At 44.1% G+C, this 22,616-nt stretch overlaps 1 protein-coding gene across 1 annotated transcript in view; it reads right to left on the bottom strand.

The window, feature by feature from the left end:
• Positions 1-22,578: 22,578 nt before the first annotated feature.
• LOC139405728 (protein S100-A5-like) overlaps positions 22,579-22,616 on the bottom strand; it is a 2,980-nt gene continuing 2,942 nt past the window's right edge. The window contains exon 3 of the mRNA XM_071148152.1: positions 22,579-22,616. This exon is cut by the window's right edge and continues 291 nt beyond it. The gene's annotated coding sequence lies outside the window, so the exon portion shown is untranslated.

Genomic DNA, 22,616 nt, shown 5'->3' with positions numbered 1-22,616 from the left:
ACTCTCTGTGTAGGGCCAAATAGCATTCTAGTTTGCTCTGTTTTTTTGTTAATTCTTTCCAATGTGTCAAGTAATTATCTTTTTGTTTTCTCATGATTTGGTTAGGTCTAATTGTGCTGTTGTCCTGGGGCTCTGTAGGGTGTGTTTGTGTTTGTGAACAGAGCCCCAGGACCAGCTTGCTTAGGGGACTCTTCTCCAGGTTCATCTCTCTGTAGGTGATGGCTTTGTTATGGAAGGTTTGGGAATCGCTTCCTTTTAGGTGGTTGTAGAATTTAACGGCTCTTTTCTGGATTTTGATAATTAGTGGGTATCGGCCTAATTCTGCTCTGCATGCATTATTTGGTGTTCTACGTTGTACACGGAGGATATTTTTGCAGAATTCTGCGTGCAGAGTCTCAATTTGGTGTTTGTCCCATTTTGTGAAGTCTTGGTTGGTGAGCGGACCCCAGACCTCACAACCATAAAGGGCAATGGGCTCTATGACTGATTCAAGTATTTTTAGCCAAATCCTAATTGGTATGTTGAAATTTATGTTCCTTTTGATGGCATAGAATGCCCTTCTTGCCTTGTCTCTCAGATCGTTCACAGCTTTGTGGGAGTTACCTGTGGCGCTGATGTTTAGGCCAAGGTATGTATAGTTTTTTGTGTGCTCTAGGGCAACAGTGTCTAGATGGAATTTGTATTTGTGGTCCTGATGACTGGACCTTTTTTGGAACACCATTATTTTGGTCTTACTGAGATTTACTGTCAGGGCCCAGGTCTGACATAATCTGTGCATAAGATCTAGGTGCTGCTGTTGGCCCTTCTTGGTTGGTGACAGAAGCACCAGGTCATCAGCAAACAGCAGACATTTGACTTCGGATTCTAGCAGGGGGAGGCCGGGTGCTGCAGACTTTTCTAGTGCCCGCGCCAATTCGTTGATATATATGTTGAAGAGGGTGGGGCTTAGGCTGCATCCCTGTCTAACCCCACGACCCTGTGTGAAGAAATGTGTGTGTTTTTTGCCAATTTTAACCGCACACTTGTTGTTTGTGTACATGGATTTTATAATGTTCTATGTTTTACCCCCAACACCACTTTCCATCAGTTTGTATAGCAGACCCTCATGCCAAATTGAGTCAAAGGCTTTTTTTAAATCAACAAAGCATGAGAAGACTTTGCCTTTGTTTTGGTTTGTTTGGTTGTCAATTAGGGTTTGCAGGGTGAATACATGGTCTGTTGTACGGTAGTTTGGTAAAAAGCCAATTTGACATTTGCTCAGTACATTGTTTTCATTGAGGAAATGTACGAGTCTGCTGTTAATGATAATGCAGAGGATTTTCCCAAGGTTACTGTTGACACATATTCCACGGTAGTTATTGGGGTCAAATTTGTCTCCACTTTTGTGGATTGGGGTGATCAGTCCTTGGTTCCAAATATTGGGGAAGATGCCAGAGCTAAGTATGATGTTAAAGAGTTTTAGTATAGCCAATTGGAATTTGTTGTCTGTATATTTGATCATTTCATTGAGGATACCATCAACACCACAAGCCTTTTTGGGTTGGAGGGTTTTTATTTTGTCCTGTAACTCATTCAATGTAATTGGAGAATCCAGTGGGTTCTGGTAGTCTTTAATAGTTGATTCTAAGATCTGTATTTGATCATGTATATGTTTTTGCTCTTTATTCTTTGTTACAGAGCCAAAAAGATTGGAGAAGTGGTTTACCCATACATCTCCATTTTGGATAGATCATTCTTCGTGTTGTTGTTTGTTTAATGTTTTCCAATTTTCTCTCTCTCTTTATCTCTCTCTAGCTCTCTCTCTCTCTCTAGCTCTCTGTCTATCTCTCTCTCTCTCTCTCTCTCTCTCTCTCTCTCTCTCCCTCTCTCTCGCCCCCCCCCCCCCCCCTCTCTCTCTCTCTCCCTCTCTCTCGCTGTCTCTTAATTCAATTCAATTTAAGGGCTTTATTGGCATGGAAACACATGTTACGTTGCCAAAGCAAGTGAAATAGATAATAAATAAAAGTGAAATAAAGAAGTAAATATTACACTCACAAAAGTTCCAAAAGAATAAAGACATTTTAAATGTCATATTATGTGCAAATGTTTCAAATACAAAAGGGAAAATAAATAAACATACATGTGGGTTGTATGGTGTTGGTTCTTCACTGGTTCTCTCTCTCTTTCTCTCATTCTCTCTCTCTCTCTCTCTCTCTCTCAATACAATTCAAGGATTTATTGGCATGGGACACATATGTTAACATTGCCAAAGCAAGTGAAGTAGATACAGTGCCTTGCGAAAGTATTCGGCCCCCTTGAACTTTGCGACCTTTTGCCACATTTCAGGCTTCCAACATAAAGATATAAAACTGTATTTTTTTTGTGAAAATCAACAACAAGTGGGACACAATCATGAACTGGAACGACATTTATTGGATATTTCAAACTTTTTTAACAAATCAAAAACTGAAAAATTGGGCGTGCAAGATTATTCAGCCCCCTTAAGTTAATACTTTGTAGCGCCACCTTTTGCTGCGATTACAGCTGTAAGTCGCTTGGGGTATGTCTCTATCAGTTTTGCACATCGAGAGACAGAACATTTTTCCCATTCCTCCTTGCAAAACAGCTCGAGCTCAGTGAGGTTGGATGGAGAGCATTTGTGAACAGCAGTTTTCAGTTCTTTCCACAGATTCTCGATTGGATTCAGGTCTGGACTTTGACTTGGCCATTCTAACACCTGGATATGTTTATTTTTGAACCATTTCATTGTAGATTTTGCTTTATGTTTTTGATCATTGTCTTGTTGGAAGACAAATCTCCGTCCCAGTCTCAGGTCTTTTGCAGACTCCATCAGGTTTTCTTCCAGAATGGTCCTGTATTTGGCTCCATCCATCTTCCCATAAATTTTAACCATCTTCCCTGTCCCTGCTGAAGAAAAGCAGGCCCAAACCATGATGCTGCCACCACCATGTTTGACAGTGGGGATGGTGTGTTCAGCTGTGTTGCTTTTACGCCAAACATAACGTTTTGCATTGTTGCCAAAAAGTTCAATTTTGATTTCATCTGACCAGAGCACCTTCTTCCACATGTTTGGTGTGTCTCCCAGGTGGCTTGTGGCAAACTTTAAACAACACTTTTTATGGATATCTTTAAGAAATGGCTTTCTTCTTGCCACTCTTCCATAAAGGCCAGATTTGTGCAATATACGAGTCTCCCACCTCAGCTGTAGATCTCTGCAGTTCATCCAGAGTGATCATGGGCCTCTTGGCTGCATCTCTGATCAGTCTTCTCCTTGTATGAGCTGAAAGTTTAGAGGGACGACCAGGTCTTGGTAGATTTGCAGTGGTCTGAAACTCCTTCCATTTCAATATTATCGCTTGCACAGTGCTCCTTGGGATGTTTAAAGCTTGGGAAATCTTTTTGTATCCAAATCCGGCTTTAAACTTCTTCACAACAGTATCTCGGACCTGCCTGGTGTGTTCCTTGTTCTTCATGATGCTCTCTGCGCTTTTAACGGACCTCTGAGACTATCACAGTGCAGGTGCATTTATACGGAGACTTGATTACACACAGGTGGATTGTATTTATCATCATTAGTCATTTAGGTCAACATTGGATCATTCAGAGATCCTCACTGAACTTCTGGAGAGAGTTTGCTGCACTGAAAGTAAAGGGGCTGAATAATTTTGCACGCCCAATTTTTCAGTTTTTGATTTGTTAAAACAGTTTGAAATATCCAATAAATGTCGTTCCACTTCATGGTTGTGTCCCACTTGTTGTTGATTCTTCACAAAAAAATACAGTTTTATATCTTTATGTTTGAAGCCTGAAATGTGGCAAAAGGTCGCAAAGTTCAAGGGGGCCGAATACTTTCGCAAGGCACTGTACAGTGTTGTAACGATGTGCAAATACTTAACGTAAAATGGTGTTTGTTCTTCACTGGTTGAACTTTCCTTGTGGCAACAGGTCACACATCTTGCTGTTGTGATGGCACATTGTGGCATTTCACCCAGTAGATATGGGAGTTTATCAAAATGGGGTTTGTTTTCTAATTCTTTGTGGATCTGTGTAATCTGAGGTAAATATGTCTCTCTAATATGGTCATACATTTGACAGGAGGTTAGGAAGTGCAGCTCAGTTTCCACCTCATTTTGTGGGCAGTGTGCACATAGCCTGTCTTCTCTTGAGAGCCAGGTCTTCCTACGGTGGCCTTTCTCAGTAGCAAGGCTATGCTCACTAAGTCTGTACATAGTCAAAGCTTTCCTTAAGTTTGGGTCAGTCACAGTGGTCAGGTATTCTGCCACGGTGTACTCTCTGTTAGGGCCAAATATCATTCTAGTTTGCTCTATTTTTTTGTTAATTCTTTCCAATGTGTCAAGTAATTATCGTTTTGTTTTCTCATGATTTGGTTGTGTTTAACTGTGTTGCTGTCCTGGGGCTCTGTGGGGTCTGTTTGTGTTTGTGAACAGAGTCCCAGGACCAGCTTGCTTAGGGGACTCTTCGCCAGGACCATCTCTCTGTAGGCTTTGTTTTGGAAGGTTTGGGAATCGCTTCCTTTTAGGTGGTTGTAGAATTTAACGACTCTTTTCTGGAATTTGATAATTAGCGGCTATCGTCGTAATTCTGCTCTGCATACATGATTTTGTGTTTTACGTTGTACACTGACGATATTTTTGCAGAATTCTGCATGCAGAGTCTCAATTTGGTATTTGTCCCATTTTGTGAATTCTGGTTGGTGAGCAGAGCCCACACCTCACAACCATAAAGGGCATTGGGTTATATAACTGATTCAAGTATTTTTAGCCAGATCCTAATTGGTATGTCGAATTTTATGTTCCTTTTGATGGCATAGAAGGCTCTTGCCTTGTCTCTCAGATTGTTCACAGCTTTGTGGAAGGTTCCTGTGGTGCTGATGTTGAAGAGGGTGGGGCTTAAGCTGCATCCCTGTCTCAAACTACGGCCCTGTGGAAAGAAATATGTGTGGTTTTTGCCAATTTTAACCGCACACTTGGTGTTTGTGTACATAGATTTCATAACGTTGTACAGTGGGAAGAAAAAGTATGTGAAACCTTTAGAATTAATTTCTGCATAAATTGGTCATAAAATGTGATCGAAGTCACAACGATAGACAAACACAGTCTACTTAAACTAATAACACACAAACAATCATCATTTTTCATGTCTTTATTGAACACACAGTGTAAACATTCACAGTGCAGGGTGGAAAAAGTATGTGAACCCTTGGATTTTATTTAAGTATGTGAACCCTTGGATTTTATTTAAGTATGTGAACCCTTGAATTTAACAGGTTGACCCTCCTTTGGCAGCAATAACGTCAACCAAACATCTTCTGTAGTTGTGGATCAGACCTGCACAATGGTCAGGAGGAATTTTGGACCATTCCTCTTTACAAAACTGTTTTAGTTCCACAATATTCTTGGAATGTCTGGTGTGAACCATTCTCTTGAGGTCATGCCACAGCATCTCAATCGGGATTAAGTCAGGACGGACTGGGCCACTCCAGAATGTGTATTTTCTTCTGTTGAAGCCATTCTGTTGTTGATTTACTTCTGTCTTTTGTGTTGTTGTCCTGTTGCATCACCTAACTTCTGTTGAGCTTCAATTGGTGGACAGATAGCCTTACATTCACCTGCAAAATGTCTTGATAAAAATGTTTCCATCGATGATAGCAAGCTGTCCAGGCCCTGAGGCAGCAAAGCAGCCCCAAACCATGATGCTCCCTCCACCATACTTTACAGTTGGGATGAGGTTTTGATGTTGGTGTGCTGTGCCTTTTTTTCTCCACACACAGTGTTGTGTGTTCCTTCCTTCCAAACAAATCAACTGTAGTTTCATCTCTCCACAGAATATTTTGCCAGTAGCGCTGTGGAACATCCAGGTGCACTTTTGCGAACTTCAAACGTGAAGCAATGTTTTTTCTGGACAGCAATGGCTTCTTCCGTGGTGTCCTCCCATGAACACCATTCTTGTTTAGTGTTTGATATTGTGTTTTTTATTGTGGACTCGACAACAGAGATGTTAGCATCTTCCAGAGATTTCTTTATGCTTTTAGCTGACACTCTAGGATTCTTCTTAACCTCATTGAGCATTCTGCGCTGTGCTCTAGCAGTCATCGTTGCAGGACGGTCACTCTTAGGGAGAGTAGCAACAGTTCTGACATTTCTACATTTATAGACAATTTGTCTCACCGTGGACTGATTATAGAGAAACTTTTGTAACCCTTTCCAGCTTTATGCAAGACAACAATTCTTAATCTTAGGTCTTCTGAGATCTCTTTTGTTCGAGGCATGGTTCACATCAGGCAATGCTTCTTGTAAATAGCAAACTCACATTTTGTCAGTGTTCTTTATAGGGCAGGGCACCTCTAACCAACATCTCCAATCTCGTCTCATTGATTGGACTCCAGGTTAGCTGACTCCTGACTCCAATTAGCATTTGAAGAAGTCATTAGCCTAGGAGATCACATACTTTTTCCAACCTATACTGTGAATGTTTAAATTATGTATTCAATATAGACAAGAAAAATACAATAATTATTAGTTTAAGCACACTGTTTGTCTATTGTTGTGACTTAGATGAAGATCAGTTCAAATTTTATTACTAATTTATACAGAAATCCAGGTAATTTCTTTATTTTATTTTTATTTAACCTTTATTTAACCAGGTAGGCCAGTTGAGAACAAGTTCTCCTTTACAACTGCGACTAGGCCAAGATAAAGCAAAGCAGTGTGACAAAAACAACAACACAGAGTTACACATAAACAAACGTACAGTCAATAATACAATAGAGAAATCTATGTACACTGTGTGCAAATGTAGAAGATTAGGGAGGTAAGGCAATAAATAGGCCATAGAGGCGAAATAATTACAATTTAGCATTAACACTGGAGAGATAGATGTGCAGATGATGATGTGCAAGTAGAGATACTGGGGTGCAAAAGAGGACAAAGATAAATAAAAATATGGGGATGAGGTAGTTGGGTGTGCTATTTACAGATTGGCTGTGTACAGGCACATTGCTGCTCTGACAGCTGATGCTTAAAGTTAGAGAGGGAGGTATTAGTCTCCAGCTTCAGTAATTTTTGCAATTTGCTCCAGTCATTGGCAGCAGAGAATTGGAAGGAAATGCAGCTAAAGGAAGTGTTGGCTTTGGGGATGACCAGTGAAATATACCTGCTGGAGCGCGGGCTACGGTTTGGTGCTGCTATGTTGACCAGTGAGCTGAGAAAAGGCGGGGCTTTACCTAGCAAAGACTTATAGATAACCTGAAGCCAGTGGGTTTGGCGACGAATATGTAGCATGGGCCAGCCAACGAGTGCATACAGGTCGCAGTGGTGGTTAGTATATGGGGCTTTGGTGACAAAGTGGATGGCACTGTGACAGACTACATTAGTTTGCTGAGTAGAGTGTTGGAGGCTATTTTGTAAATTACATCGCCGAAGTCAAGGATGGGTAGGATAGTCAGTTTTACAAGGGTGTGTTTGGTAGCATGAGTGAAGGAGACTTTGTTGCGAAATAGGATGCCGATTCTAGATTTAATTTTGGATTGGAGATGCTTAATGTGAGTCTGGAAGGAGAGTTTACAGACACCTAGGTATTTGTTGTTGTCGATCCTGCCCTTTTGTAGTTGTCGATTCTGATTCTAAGTCAGAATCGTCCAGAGTAGTGATGTTAGTCGGGCGGGCTGGTGCAGGCAGCAATCGGTTGAAGAGCAAGCATTTAGTTTTACTAGCATTTAAAAGCAGTTGGAGGCCTTGGAAGGAGTGTTATTTGCCATTGAAGCTCGTTTGGAGGTTTGTTACCACATTGTCCAAAGAAGGGCCAGATGTATACAGAATGGTGTCGTCTGCGTAGAGGTGGATCAGTGAATCACCAGCAGCAAGAGCAACATCATTGATATATACAGAGAAAAGAGTTGGCCCAAGAATTTAACCCTGTGGCACCCCCATAGAGACTGCCAGAGGTCCGGACAACAGGCCCTCCGATTTGACAAACTGAACTCTATCTGAGAAGTAGTTGGTGAACCAGGCGAGGCGGTCATTTGAGAATCCAAGGCTGGTTTCTGCCGATAAGAATGCAGTGATTGACAGAGTCGAAAGCCTTGCCCAGGTCGATGAAGACAGTTGCACAGTACTGTCTTTTATCGATGACGGTTATGATATTGTTCAGGACCTTGAGCGTGGCTGAAGTGCACCCATGACCAGCTCGGAAACCAGATTGCATAGTGGAGAAGGTACGGTGGGATTCGAAATGGTCGGTGATCTGTTTGTTAACTTGGCTTTTGAAGATTTTAGAAAGACAGTGCAGGATGGATATAGGTCTATAACAGTTTGGGTCTAAAGTGTCTCCCCCTCTTCAATGACCGTGGCAGCTTTCCAATCTTTGGGGATCTCAGACGATACGAAAGAGAGGTTGAACAGACTAGTAATAGTGGTTGCAACAATTTTGGCGGATAATTTTAGAAAGAGAGCGTCCAGATTGTCACGCCCAGGCGATTTGCAAGGATCCAGATTTTGCAGCTCTTTCAGAACATCAGCTATCTGGATTTGAGTGAAGGAGAAGCGGGGGGGATTTTGTAAGTTACTGCAGGGGATGCGGAGCTGTTAGCCGGGGTTGGGGTAGCCAGGTGGAAAGCATGGCCAGCCATGGTAAAATGCTTATTGAAATGATCGATTATCATAGATTTATCGGTGGTGACAGTGTTTCCTATTCTCACTGCAGTGGGAAGCTGGGAGGAGGTGCTCTTATTCTCCATGGATTTTACAGTGTCCCAAAACATTTTGGAATTATTGCTACAGGATGCAAATTTCTGTTTGAAAAAGCTAGCCTTAGCTTTCCTAACTGACTGTGTACATTGGTTCCTGACTTCCCTGAAAAGTTGCATATTGCGGGGGCTATTCGATGCTAATGCAGAACGCCACAGGATGTTTTTGTGCTGGTCAAGGGCAGTCAAGTCTGGGGTGAACCAAGGGCTATATCTGTTCTAAGTTCTACATTTCTTTGAAGGGGACATGCTTATTTAAGAGCAACCAGGCATCCTCTACTGTCGGGATGAGGTCAATATCCTTCCAGGATACCCGGGCCAGGTCGATTAGAAAGGCCTGCTCGCTGAAGTGTTTTAGGGAGCGTTTGACAGTGACGAGGGGTGGTATGATGAGGGGTGGTCGCTTGACCGTGGACCCATTACGTACGCAGGCAATGAGGCAGTGATCTCTGAGATCCTGGTTGAAGACAGCAGAGTTGTATTTAGAGGGCAAGTTGGTCAGGATGATATCTAAGAGGGTGCCCATGGTTACGGATTTAGGTTTGTACCTGTTAGATTCCTTGATAATTTGTTTGAGATTGAAGGCATCTAGCTGAGATTGTAGGACGGCCGGGGTGTTAGGCATATCCCAGTTTAGGTCACCTAACAGTATGAACTCTGAAGATAGATGGGGGGCATTCAATTTACATATGGTGTCCAGGGCACAGCTAGGGGCTGATGGGGGGTCTATAACAAGCGACAATGGTGAGAGACTTGTTTCTGGAAAGGTGGTCTGGTGTAAAGGTTCAGAGCATGCGGTAGGAATCCGGAGATATGGTAGAGAAAAAGCAGTCCGATATGCTCTGGGTTGATATCGCGCTGTGCAGACTGGCAGGTATTGACTGAGCTGAGGCTGGCTGGTGTCAGTGTTAACGGTGAAGACCGCTAGCAGTGACTAACTGACTACTAGCTAGTAGCTAGCTGGCTAGCTTCTGATGGGGGTTCCGGTTCTAAAGTATAAAAATAGCAGATCCGTCCTGCGGTTTGCAGGAGAGTAAATGCAGTCCGTAGATGGAAAGTGAGATTAAAATATATACGAATTGTATACGGAATAAACGAGGAAAACGATATTTACACAGGATAGGATGGGACAAAACATACGTCCGGCTGCGACGGAACGAAGGATTCCAAAGGCTTCCAAAGGGTTCCAAAGGGTTCACATACTTTTTCTTGCCACTGTATGTTTTTCCCCCAAGACCAACTTTCCATCAATTCGTATAGCAGACCCTTATGCCAAATTGAGTCAAAGGCTTTTTTTAAATCAACAATGAATGTGAAGACTTTGTCTTTCTTTTGGTGTATTTGTGTGTACAGGGTGAACACATGGTCTGTCATATGGTCATTTCTCTCTCTCTCTCTCTCTCTCTCTCTCTCTCTCTCTCTCTCTCTCTCTCTCTCTCTCTCTCTCTCTCTCTCTATCTCTCTCTCCCTCTCCCTTCCCCCAACCTCTCTCTCTCTCCCCCCTCTCTCTCACCCCCCCCCCCCTCTCTCTCTCCCTTCCCCCCCAACCTCTCTCTCTCCCCCCTCTCTCTCTCTCTCCCTCCCCCCTCTCTCTCCCTCTCTCTCTCTCTCCCTCTCCCTTCCCCCAACCTCTTTCTCTCTCTCTCCCCCTCCTCTCTCTCTCCCCCCATCTCTCCCACACTCCCTTCCCCCCCAACCAACCTCTCTCTCTCTCCCCCCTGTCTCTCTCTCTCTCTTTCTCTCTCTCTCTCTCTCCCTTCTCTCCCCTCCTCTCTCTCTGTGTGCAGGTAATTAAAGGAACAGGATCTCCATATCTCTCCTTCGTTCCCCACCCTTCTTTTACACTCCCTTTTAAAATCCCTGTGTTTCCTCTCAGGGTAATCTCCTGTTACACACGTTTCTTCTCTTACCAACTCAATTGCTCCTTGATCAAATCAAACATGACTGTGTTGACAAGTTATTCTCCTTTGCATTAAGATAATAGAGGCTATAATCCAAATCCAAACAACCATGGGACAATCATACAAAACAAATAAATTATTGCTCTACCAGTTCGGTGAGGTATGAGGTCCTGTAGTTTAGCTCTTAAGGCCTGCAGGCAGCACTAGGAGCAGGTTAGATTAGCTCGGGTTACATAGCTCCTACAGCGGCTTGCTAGTTTTGCATGGCACTACAGAGGTCCCTCCCTAACAGCCCAACAGACTATCCTAGGCTCACACATATTTGACAAGGAACACAGGACAATGCTGTCAAGATAGGGCAGGGACTGTATCTCCACAAACAACAGGGAGACTTGATGGTCAGGGAGTCAGGGCAGCCTATTTGAATGTGAACTACTAAACAATTGAATCATAGCAGTGTGTTACTTTCCCTATAGACACACACACACACACGCACGCACACACACACACACACACACACACACACACACACACACACACACACACACACACACACACACACACACACACACAAACACTCACTCACTCACTCACTCACTCACTCACTCACTCACTCACTCACTCACTCACTCACTCACTCACTCACTCACGCACACAGACCATGGGATTCAGGGTGTGTGAGTCAGTCAGTGACTGTATAGCAGCATAGTCTTAATAGTGTGACAACTGCAGTGATTATAGTGTTTATTGTGGTAAAGTTACATTTCCGTAGTCCTAGCACTAAAGGATTGTCCAACCTGGTATAACAGTAACCTGTAGGGCTGCCTTGCTGACTGACCTGTAGGGCTACCTTGCTGACTGACCTGTAAGGCTACCTTTTTGACTGACCTGTAGGGCTGCCTTGTTGACTGACCTGTAGGGCTACCTTGTTGACTGACCTGTAGGGCTACCTTGTTGACTGACTTGTAGGGCTACCTTGTTGACTGACCTGTAAGGCTACCTTATTGACTGACCTGTAGGGCTACCTTGTTGACCGACCTGTAAGGCTACCTTGTTGACTGACCTGTAGGGCTACCTTGTTGACTGACTTGTAGGGCTACCTTGTTGACTGACCTGTAAGGCTACCTTATTGACTGACCTGTAGGGCTACCTTGTTGACTGACCTGTAAGGCTACCTTGTTGACTGACCTGTAGGGCTACCTTGTTGACTGACTTGTAGGGCTACCTTGTTGACTGACCTGTAAGGCTACCTTATTGACTGACCTGTAGGGCTACCTTGTTGACTGACTTGTAGGGCTACCTTGTTGACTGAACTGTAAGGCTACCTTGTTGACTGACCTGTAGGGCTACCTTGTTGACTGACTTGTAGGGCTACCATGTTGACTGACCTGTAAGGCTACCTTATTGACTGACCTGTAGGGCTACCTTGTTGACTGACCTGTAAGGCTACCTTGTTGACTGACCTGTAGGGCTACCTTGTTGACTGACTTGTAGGGCTACCTTGTTGACTGACCTGTAAGGCTACCTTATTGACTGACTTGTAGGGCTACCTTGTTGACTGACCTGTAAGGCTACCTTATTGACTGACCTGTAAGGCTACCTTATTGACTGACCTGTAGGGCTACCTTGTTGACTGACTTGTAGGGCTACCTTGTTGACTGACCTGTAGGGCTACCTTATTGACTGACCTGTAGGGCTACCTTGTTGACTGACCTGTAAGGCTACCTTATTGACTGACCTGTAAGGCTACCTTGTTGACTGACCTGTAGGGCTACCTTGTTGACTGACCTGTAGGGCTACCTTGTTGACTGACCTGTAAGGCTACCTTGTTGACTGACCTGTAGGGCTACCTTGTTGACTGACCTGTAGGGCTACCTTGTTGACTGACAGGTTCCCTTGACCCCTCTGTGAAATTGTGACCTTTACAAACATAAATACAGTCAATGACACAGCAGTAAACAATTGATTTCAGTTTATGTAAAAACATACAGAGGCCTGTAGTAAAATATGATAGAGAATTGTAGCAACTCCACTAAATTATAGAAAATTAGGTCACTTTTTTCCCTTTATTAATTGTTAAATGGGTGCTCATTAGATAATGGCGATGGGATATATATATATCTTGAATTTAGTAGAATGTCCAACCATGGGACTCCATTTGGAATAACCCTTTCTGGCTTGGTTAACCAGTCTTAACTTCACATTTTAAGGTATAGACAATGTAAACTGTTTGATTCATGTAGACCTAGTAGCTGTAAAGGTCTGTCTCTGTTCTGTTGCTCTGACACACTGACATGAAGACAGACTGGTGTGTTGAACAAAGACACTGATCACAGGGTTTGTATCCCTTTCACACTGTGGCTTGGAGCTGGGCTTGGGTCGCTTGGATTTCACACACACACCCACACACATGCACACACCCACACACTGGGAGCAAGAACCCCAGCTAGTGATTCCAACCTAATACACTTTATTGGCATGGTCATTTTTTAAACGAAGTGTGAAATGGGTGCTCATTAGATAACGACGATGGGATGCATATATATCTTGAATTTAGTAGAATGTCCAACCATGGGACAATCATACAAAACAAATAAATGATTGCTCTACCAGTTCGGTGAGGTATGAGGTCCTGTAGTTTAGCTCTTAAGGCCTGCAGGCAGCACTAGGAGCAGGTTAGATTAGCTCGGGTTACATAGCTCCTACAGCGGCTTGCTAGTTTTGCATGGCACTACAGAGGTCCCTCCCTAACAGCCCAACAGACTATCCTAGGCTCACACATATTTGACAAGGAACACAGGACAATGCTGTCAAGACAGGGCAGGGACTGTATCTCCACAAACAACAGGGAGACTTGATGGTCAGGGAGTCAGGGCAGCCTATTTGAATGTGAACTACTAAACAATTGAATCATAGCAGTGTGTTACTATCCCTATAGACACACACACACACACGCACACACACACACACACACACACACACACACACACACACACACACACACACACACACACACACACACTCACTCACTCACTCACTCACTCACTCACTCACTCACTCACTCACTCACTCACTCACTCACTCACTCACTCACTCACTCACGCACACAGACCATGGGATTCAGGGTGTGTGAGTCAGTCAGTGACTGTATAGCAGCATAGTCTTAATAGTGTGACAACTGCAGTGATTATAGTGTTTATTGTGGTAAAGTTACATTTCCGTAGTCCTAGCACTGAAGGATTGTCCAACCTGGTATAACAGTAACCTGTAGGGCTGCCTTGCTGACTGACCTGTAGGGCTACCTTGCTGACTGACCTGTAGGGCTGCCTTGTTGACTGACCTGTAGGTCTACCTTGTTGACTGACCTGTAGGGCTACCTTGTTGACTGACCTGTAGAGCTACCTTGCAGACTGACCTGTAGGGCTACCTTGTTGGCTTACCTGTAGGGCTACCTTGCAGACTGACCTGTAGGGCTACCTGTGACCTGTAAGGCTACCTTGTTGACTGACCTGTAGGGCTACCTTGTTGACTGACCTGTAGGGCTACCTTGTTGACTGACCTGTAGGGCTACCTTGTTGACTGACCTGTAGGGCTACCTTGGACTGACCTGTAAGGCTACCTTATTGACTGACCTGTAGGGCTACCTTGTTGACTGACCTGTAAGGCTACCTTATTGACTGACCTGTAGGGCTACCTTGTTGACTGACCTGTAAGGCTACCTTGTTGACTGACCTGTAAGGCTACCTTGTTGACTGACCTGTAGGGCTACCTTGTTGACTGACCTGTAAGGCTACCTTGTTGACTGACCTGTAGGGCTGCCTTGTTGACTGACCTGTAGGGCTACCTTGTTGACTGACAGGTTCCCTTGACCCCTCTGTGAAATTGTGACCTTTACAAACATAAATACAGTCAATGACACAGCAGTAAACAATTGATTTCAGTTTATGTAAAAACATACAGAGGCCTGTAGTAAAATATGATAGAGAATTGTAGCAACTCCACTAAATTATAGAAAATTAGGTCACTTTTTTCCCTTTATTAATTGTTAAATGGGTGCTCATTAGATAATGGCGATGGGATATATATATATCTTGAATTTAGTAGAATGTCCAACCATGGGACTCCATTTGGAATAACCCTTTCTGGCTTGGTTAACCAGTCTTAACTTCACATTTTAAGGTATAGACAATGTAAACTGTTTGATTCATGTAGACCTAGTAGCTGTAAAGGTCTGTCTCTGTTCTGTTGCTCTGACACCCTGACATGAAGACAGACTGGTGTGTTGAACAAAGACACTGATCACAGGGTTTGTATCCCTTTCACACTGTGGCTTGGAGCTGGGCTTGGGTCGCTTGGATTTCACACACACACCCACACACATGCACACACCCACACACTGGGAGCAAGAACCCCAGCTAGTGATTCCAACCTAATACACTTTATTGGCATGGTCATTTTTTAAACGAAGTGTGAAATGGGTGCTCATTAGATAACGACGATGGGATGCATATATATCTTGAATTTAGTAGAATGTCCAACCATGGGACAATCATACAAAACAAATAAATGATTGCTCTACCAGTTCGGTGAGGTATGAGGTCCTGTAGTTTAGCTCTTAAGGCCTGCAGGCAGCACTAGGAGCAGGTTAGATTAGCTCGGGTTACATAGCTCCTACAGCGGCTTGCTAGTTTTGCATGGCACTACAGAGGTCCCTCCCTAACAGCCCAACAGACTATCCTAGGCTCACACATATTTGACAAGGAACACAGGACAATGCTGTCAAGACAGGGCAGGGACTGTATCTCCACAAACAACAGGGAGACTTGATGGTCAGGGAGTCAGGGCAGCCTATTTGAATGTGAACTACTAAACAATTGAATCATAGCAGTGTGTTACTTTCCCTATAGACACACACACACACACGCACGCACACACACACACACACACACACACACACACACACACACACACACACACACACACACACTCACTCACTCACTCACTCACTCACTCACTCACTCACTCACTCACTCACTCACTCACTCACTCACTCACTCACTCACTCACTCACTCACTCACTCACGCACACAGACGATGGGATTCAGGGTGTGTGTCAGTCAGTGACTGTATAGCAGCATAGTCTTAATAGTGTGACAACTGCAGTGATTATAGTGTTTATTGTGGTAAAGTTACATTTCCGTAGTCCTAGCACTGAAGGATTGTCCAACCTGGTATAACAGTAACCTGTAGGGCTGCCTTGCTGACTGACCTGTAGGGCTACCTTGCTGACTGACCTGTAGGGCTGCCTTGTTGACTGACCTGTAGGTCTACCTTGTTGACTGACCTGTAGGGCTACCTTGTTGACTGACCTGTAGAGCTACCTTGCAGACTGACCTGTAGGGCTACCTTGTTGGCTTACCTGTAGGGCTACCTTGCAGACTGACCTGTAGGGCTACCTTGTTGACTGACCTGTAAGGCTACCTTGTTGACTGACCTGTAGGGCTACCTTGTTGACTGACCTGTAGGGCTACCTTGTTGACTGACCTGTAGGGCTACCTTGTTGACTGACCTGTAGGGCTACCTTGTTGACTGACCTGTAAGGCTACCTTATTGACTGACCTGTAGGGCTACCTTGTTGACTGACCTGTAAGGCTACCTTATTGACTGACCTGTAGGGCTACCTTGTTGACTGACCTGTAAGGCTACCTTGTTGACTGACCTGTAAGGCTACCTTGTTGACTGACCTGTAGGGCTACCTTGTTGACTGACCTGTAAGGCTACCTTGTTGACTGACCTGTAGGGCTGCCTTGTTGACTGACCTGTAGGGCTACCTTGTTGACTGACAGGTTCCCTTGACCCCTCTGTGAAATTGTGACCTTTACAAACATAAATACAGTCAATGACACAGCAGTAAACAATTGATTTCAGTTTATGTAAAAACATACAGAGGCCTGTAGTAAAATATGATAGAGAATTGTAGCAACTCCACTAAATTATAGAAAATTAGGTCACTTTTTTCCCTTTATTAATTGTAAATGGGTGCTCATTAGATAATGGCGATGGGATATATATATATCTTGAATTTAGTAGAATGTCCAACCATGGGACTCCATTTGGAATAACCCTTTCTGGCTTGGTTAACCAGTCTTAACTTCACATTTTAAGGTATAGACAATGTAAACTGTTTGATTCATGTAGACCTAGTAGCTGTAAAGGTCTGTCTCTGTTCTGTTGCTCTGACACCCTGACATGAAGACAGACTGGTGTGTTGAACAAAGACACTGATCACAGGGTTTGTATCCCTTTCACACTGTGGCTTGGAGCTGGGCTTGGGTCGCTTGGATTTCACACACACACCCACACACATGCACACACCCACACACTGGGAGCAAGAACCCCAGCTAGTGATTCCAACCTAATACACTTTATTGGCATGGTCATTTTTTAAACAAAGTGTGAAATGGGTGCTCATTAGATAACGACGATGGGATGCATATATATCTTGAATTTAGTAGAATGTCCAACCATGGGACAATCATACAAAACAAATAAATGATTGCTCTACCAGTTCGGTGAGGTATGAGGTCCTGTAGTTTAGCTCTTAAGGCCTGCAGGCAGCACTAGGAGCAGGTTAGATTAGTTCGGGTTACATAGCTCCTACAGCGGCTTGCTAGTTTTGCATGGCACTACAGAGGTCCCTCCCTAACAGCCCAACAGACTATCCTAGGCTCACACATATTTGACAAGGAACACAAGACAATGCTGTCAAGACAGGGCAGGGACTGTATCTCCACAAACAACAGGGAGACTTGATGGTCAGGGAGTCAGGGCAGCCTATTTGAATGTGAACTACTAAACAATTGAATCATAGCAGTGTGTTACTTTCCCTATAGACACACACACACACACGCACGCACACACACACACACACACTCACTCACTCACTCACTCACTCACTCACTCCCTCACTCACTCACTCACTCACTCACTCACTCACTCACTCACTCACTCACTCACTCACTCACTCACTCACTCACGCACACAGACGATGGGATTCAGGGTGTGTCAGTCAGTGACTGTATAGCAGCATAGTCTTAATAGTGTGACAACTGCAGTGATTATAGTGTTTATTGTGGTAAAGTTACATTTCCGTAGTCCTAGCACTGAAGGATTGTCCAACCTGGTATAACAGTAACCTGAAGGTCTACCTTGTTGACTGACCTGTAGGGCTACCTTGCTGACTGACCTGTAGGGCTACCTTGCTGACTGACCTGTAGGGCTACCTTGTTGACTGACCTGTAGGGCTACCTTGTTGACTGGCAGGTTCCCTTGACCCCTCTGTGAAATTGTGACCTTTGCAAACATAAATACAGTCGATGACACAGCAGTAAACAATTGATTTCAGTTTATGTAAAAACATACAGAGGCCTGTAGTAAAATATGATAGAGAATTGTAGCAACTCCACTAAATTATAGAAAATTAGGTCACTTTTTTCCCTTTATTAAGTGTGAAATGGGTGCTCATTAGATAATGGCGATGGGATATATATATATCTTGAATTTAGTAGAATGTCCAACCATGGGACTCCATTTGGAATAACCCTTTCTGGCTTGGTTAACCAGTCTTAACTTCACATTTTAAGGTATAGACAATGTAAACTGTTTGTTTCATGTAGACCTAGTAGCTGTAAAGGTCTGTCTCTGTTCTGTTGGTCTGACACCCTGACATGAAGACAGACTGGTGTGTTGAACAAAGACACTGATCACAGGGTTTGTATCCCTTTCACACTGTGGCTTGGAGCTGGGCTTGGGTCGCTTGGATTTCACACACCCTGCAAACAAGAACCACACCTAGTTATTCAAACCTAACAAACTTTATTGGCATAGTCATGTTGACAGTGCGGTCAAAGCAATTAACAATGAATAGAGGTGAAAATATATAGTGCTTTAATGACGGTCATTAACGTGTGAGTGATGATCCAAATGGTGAAGTAAAAGTAGTGGTTCTTCAACTCATAACTACACATTGATTTATATCACTATATGAAACAAACCATGGTTTTCGCCTTAGATCCATTCCCATTTAGATGCAGGTGTTTATCACACTGTCATACACACACTCACATACGAGCGGGCACAGGCACACACACAAACAAGCATGCAAGTACAGACTCACACAGGCACACACACATACAAGCATGCAAGTACAGACTCACACAGGCACACACACACAGATAAAGAGACATTCACATGCAAAGTTTTTGGCCATTTCGACCCATCTTCATTTGTGCCAATTACAGGTCCACAAGAGCTGATCACTGACAGGACCTTCCCTTTAACCTAGGAAGTCTCTGCGATACAGGTCATTCTACTGCTCCTGTCCACTGGTATTGACCTGCAGCAGTGTTCTTACATTCTGGTCCTGGAGAGCTAAAGGTGTCGGGTTTTCTACCATTCTAACACTGGTTCAATGAATGTACCAATGACCAATGATTAGTAGAATCAGGAGTGTTGGTGCTTGGCAGGAAATAAATCCGACACACTGTAGCTGCCAAGGACCAGCGGTGAAGAACGCTGGTCTATAAGTAGCATTACAGTTGGGAGTTGAGAGACACTTGCTTTAGCACCTGGGCGCTGCACACTTCTGATACAATACCACCATCTGTCTATGAGTAGATCTATTACAATGCATGATTTTACTACCATCTGTGTATGAGTAGATCTATTACAATGCATGATTTTACCACCATCTGTGTATGAGTAGATCTATTACAATGCATGATTTTACCACCATCTGTGTATGAGTAGATCTGTTACAATGCATGATTTTACAGAATTGCGTTGACTATCCAAAAAGCGGGAGAATAAAAAACAAGTAGGACTTGACATAACTACTAAGATAAGATAACACCGATAATTCACGAGGGAGGTGTTCTCCCATTTGATCCTAGAGGCTGAGGGAGGTGTTCTCCCATTTGATCCTAGAGGCTGAGGGAGGTGTTCTCCCATTTGATCCTAGAGGCTGAGGGAGGAGTTCTCCCATTTGATCCTAGATGCTGAGGGAGGTGTTCTCCTATTTGAGGCTAGAAACTGAGGGAGGTGTTCTCCTATTTGATCCTAGAGGCTGAGGGAGGTGTTCTCCCATTTGATCCTAGAGGCTGAGGGAGGAGTTCTCCCATTTGATCCTAGATGCTGAGGGAGGTGTTCTCCTATTTGAGGCTAGAAACTGAGGGAGGTGTTCTCCTATTTGATCCTAGAGGCTGAGGGAGGTGTTCTCCAATTTGATCCTAGAGGCTGAGGGAGGAGTTCTCCCATTTGATCCTAGATGCTGAGGGAGGTGTTCTCCTATTTGAGGCTAGATGCTGAGGGAGGTGTTCTCCTATTTGAGGCTAGAAACTGAGGGAGGTGTTCTCCCATTTGATCCTAGATGCTGAGGGAGGTGTTCTCCTATTTGAGGCTAGAAACTGAGGGAGGTGTTCTCCTATTTGAGGCTAGAGGCTGAGGGAGGTGTTCTCCTATTTGAGGCTAGAAACTGAGGGAGGTGTTCTCCTATTTGATCCTAGAGGCTGAGGGAGGTGTTCTCCCATTTGATCCTAGAGGCTGAGGGAGGTGTTCTCCCATTTGATCCTAGAGGCTGAGGGAGGAGTTCTCCCATTTGATCCTAGATGCAGAGGGAGGTGTTCTCCTATTTGATCCTAGAGGCTGAGGGAGGTGTTCTCCTATTTGAGGCTAGAGGCTGAGGGAGGTGTTCTCCTATTTGAGGCTAGAAACTGAGGGAGGTGTTCTCCTATTTGATCCTAGAGGCCGAGGGAGGTGTTCTCCTATTTGAGGCTAGAGGCTGAGGGAGGTGTTCTCCTATTTGAGGCTAGAGGCTGAGGGAGGTGTTCTCCTATTTGATCCTAGAGGCTGAGGGAGGTGTTCTCCTATTTGAGGCTAGAGGATGAGGGAGGGGGTCTCCCATTTGATCCCAGAGGCTGAGGGAGGTGTTCTCCCATTTGATCGTAGAGGCTGAGGGAGGTGTTCTCCCATTTGATCCTAGAGGCTGAGGGAGGTGTTCTCCTATTTGATCCTAGAGGCTGAGGGAGGTGTTCTCCTATTTGATCCTAGAGGCTGAGGGAGGTGTTCTCCCATTTGATCGTAGAGGCTGAGGGAAGTGTTCTCCTATTTGATCCTAGAGGCTGAGGGAGGTGTTCTCCTATTTGATCCTAGAGGATGAGGGAGGGGTCTCCCATTTGATCCCAGAGGCTGAGGGAGGTGTTCTCCCATTTGGTCGTAGAGACTGAGGGAGGTGTTCTCCTATTTGATCCTAGAGGATGAGGGAGGTGTTCTCCCATTTGATCCTAGAGGCTGAGGGAGATGTTCTCTCATTTGATCCTAGAGGCTGAGGGAGGTGTTCTCTCATTTTATCCTAGAGGCTGAGGGATGTGTTCTCTCATTTGATCCTAGAGGCTGAGGGAAGTGTTCTCCCATTTGAGGCTAGAGGCTGAGGGAAGTGTTCTCCCATTTGATCCTAGAGGCTGAGGGAGATGTTCTCCCATTTGAGGCTAGAGGCTGAGGGAGGTGTTCTCCCATTTGATCCTAGAGGCTGAGGGAAGTGTTCTCCCATTTGAGGCTAGAGGCTGAGGGAGGTGTTTTCTCAATTGATTCTTGATCCTAGAGGCTGAGGGAAGTGTTCTCCCATTTGAGGCTAGAGGCTGAGGGAGGTGTTTTCTCAATTGATTCTTGATTCTAGAGGCTGGGGGAGGTGTTCTCTCATTTGAGTCTTGATTATAGAGGCTGGGGGAGGTGTTCTCTCATTTGATCCTAAAGGCTGAGGGATGTATTTTGGGTCAAATAATGCAATCCAGATATTGAGCCAGAAGACAGCAGTAATAGGGTTCATAGAATCACCCTATCCTGACCAGAACATTCTGTTCCGGAGTTGAGTTAAAGGAGCTGTATATGAGTTACGGTGCTTACCCAGAAAATGCATTGTAGACTGTAGACCAAGTAATAGAACAAGGGTGCACACTTCTAAAAAGGCATTGAACTTAGTTAATTAATAAAAAAATAAAAAACTTTTCAAAAACATTTGTTTTACCTGTGCACCCCTATTCTACTAATCATACTACCTGATCAGAACCTTGAAATAACTCCATTTAGTCCAATATGTACAGATCTAGGATCAGTTTACCTTCCCCTAATTCTAACCTTAAGAGGAGACAACACACTGATCAGTGTCCAGGGGCTTCATGGGAGGGTGAAACCAGTCTATATTTGTTGTGCCAGCTGTGGGCTCTAGTCTAGTGTGAGAAACATGGTATGAGCATAAGGTGAATGGATTCACCAGCCCATAAAGCATTAGGTCATAATCAGGCTTCTACCTTTAATCTCAACATTATACCTGTCCTCTAATCTAACACTGTGACACTAACACAGGGAGACACACGGAGTCCTCAGGACATGGGCTGGATGAGAGGGGGAGTAAAGAGGGAAGGAAATATGTAAACCAAGCCTACACCTGAAGCGGGTTCTCACCAAAGAATGAGTAGAAGAGGGTAACAGACATTCTCACTGAAAGCGTGATGGGTGGAGGGATGGATACTGTGAGATTCTGGCAATTAAGATTTTGGATGTTTTTCTACTTACCCAGAGTCTGATGAACTTGTGCATACCATTTGTATGTCTCTGTGTGCAGTGTGAAGGAAGTTAAAGGTACTTTCGTGTGCCAAGTCTAACTAGTGCAGAGACTGCACGTAGAAACACATCTGACCCTGGGTAAGTAGAAAAACAACATAATTGCCAGAGCTCTGTAGTATCCCTTTAATGGTGTACCAGTTGTAATGTCTGAGAATTGGTGCTCATCACATCATCTCGAGGAATTCTAGAATCACAAAAATGAAACACACAACACCAACTAGTAAGCAAGTCAGCATTAATTAAAAAACAGGGGAAATGTTGAGAAGACATCA

The sequence above is a fragment of the Oncorhynchus clarkii genome, chromosome 3, assembly GCF_045791955.1.
Source record: "Oncorhynchus clarkii lewisi isolate Uvic-CL-2024 chromosome 3, UVic_Ocla_1.0, whole genome shotgun sequence".
In the NCBI taxonomy this organism is placed as follows: Eukaryota; Metazoa; Chordata; class Actinopteri; order Salmoniformes; family Salmonidae; genus Oncorhynchus; species Oncorhynchus clarkii.
Note: the sequence above shows the minus strand (reverse complement) of the source record. Positions and strands in the feature narration are given on the sequence as shown.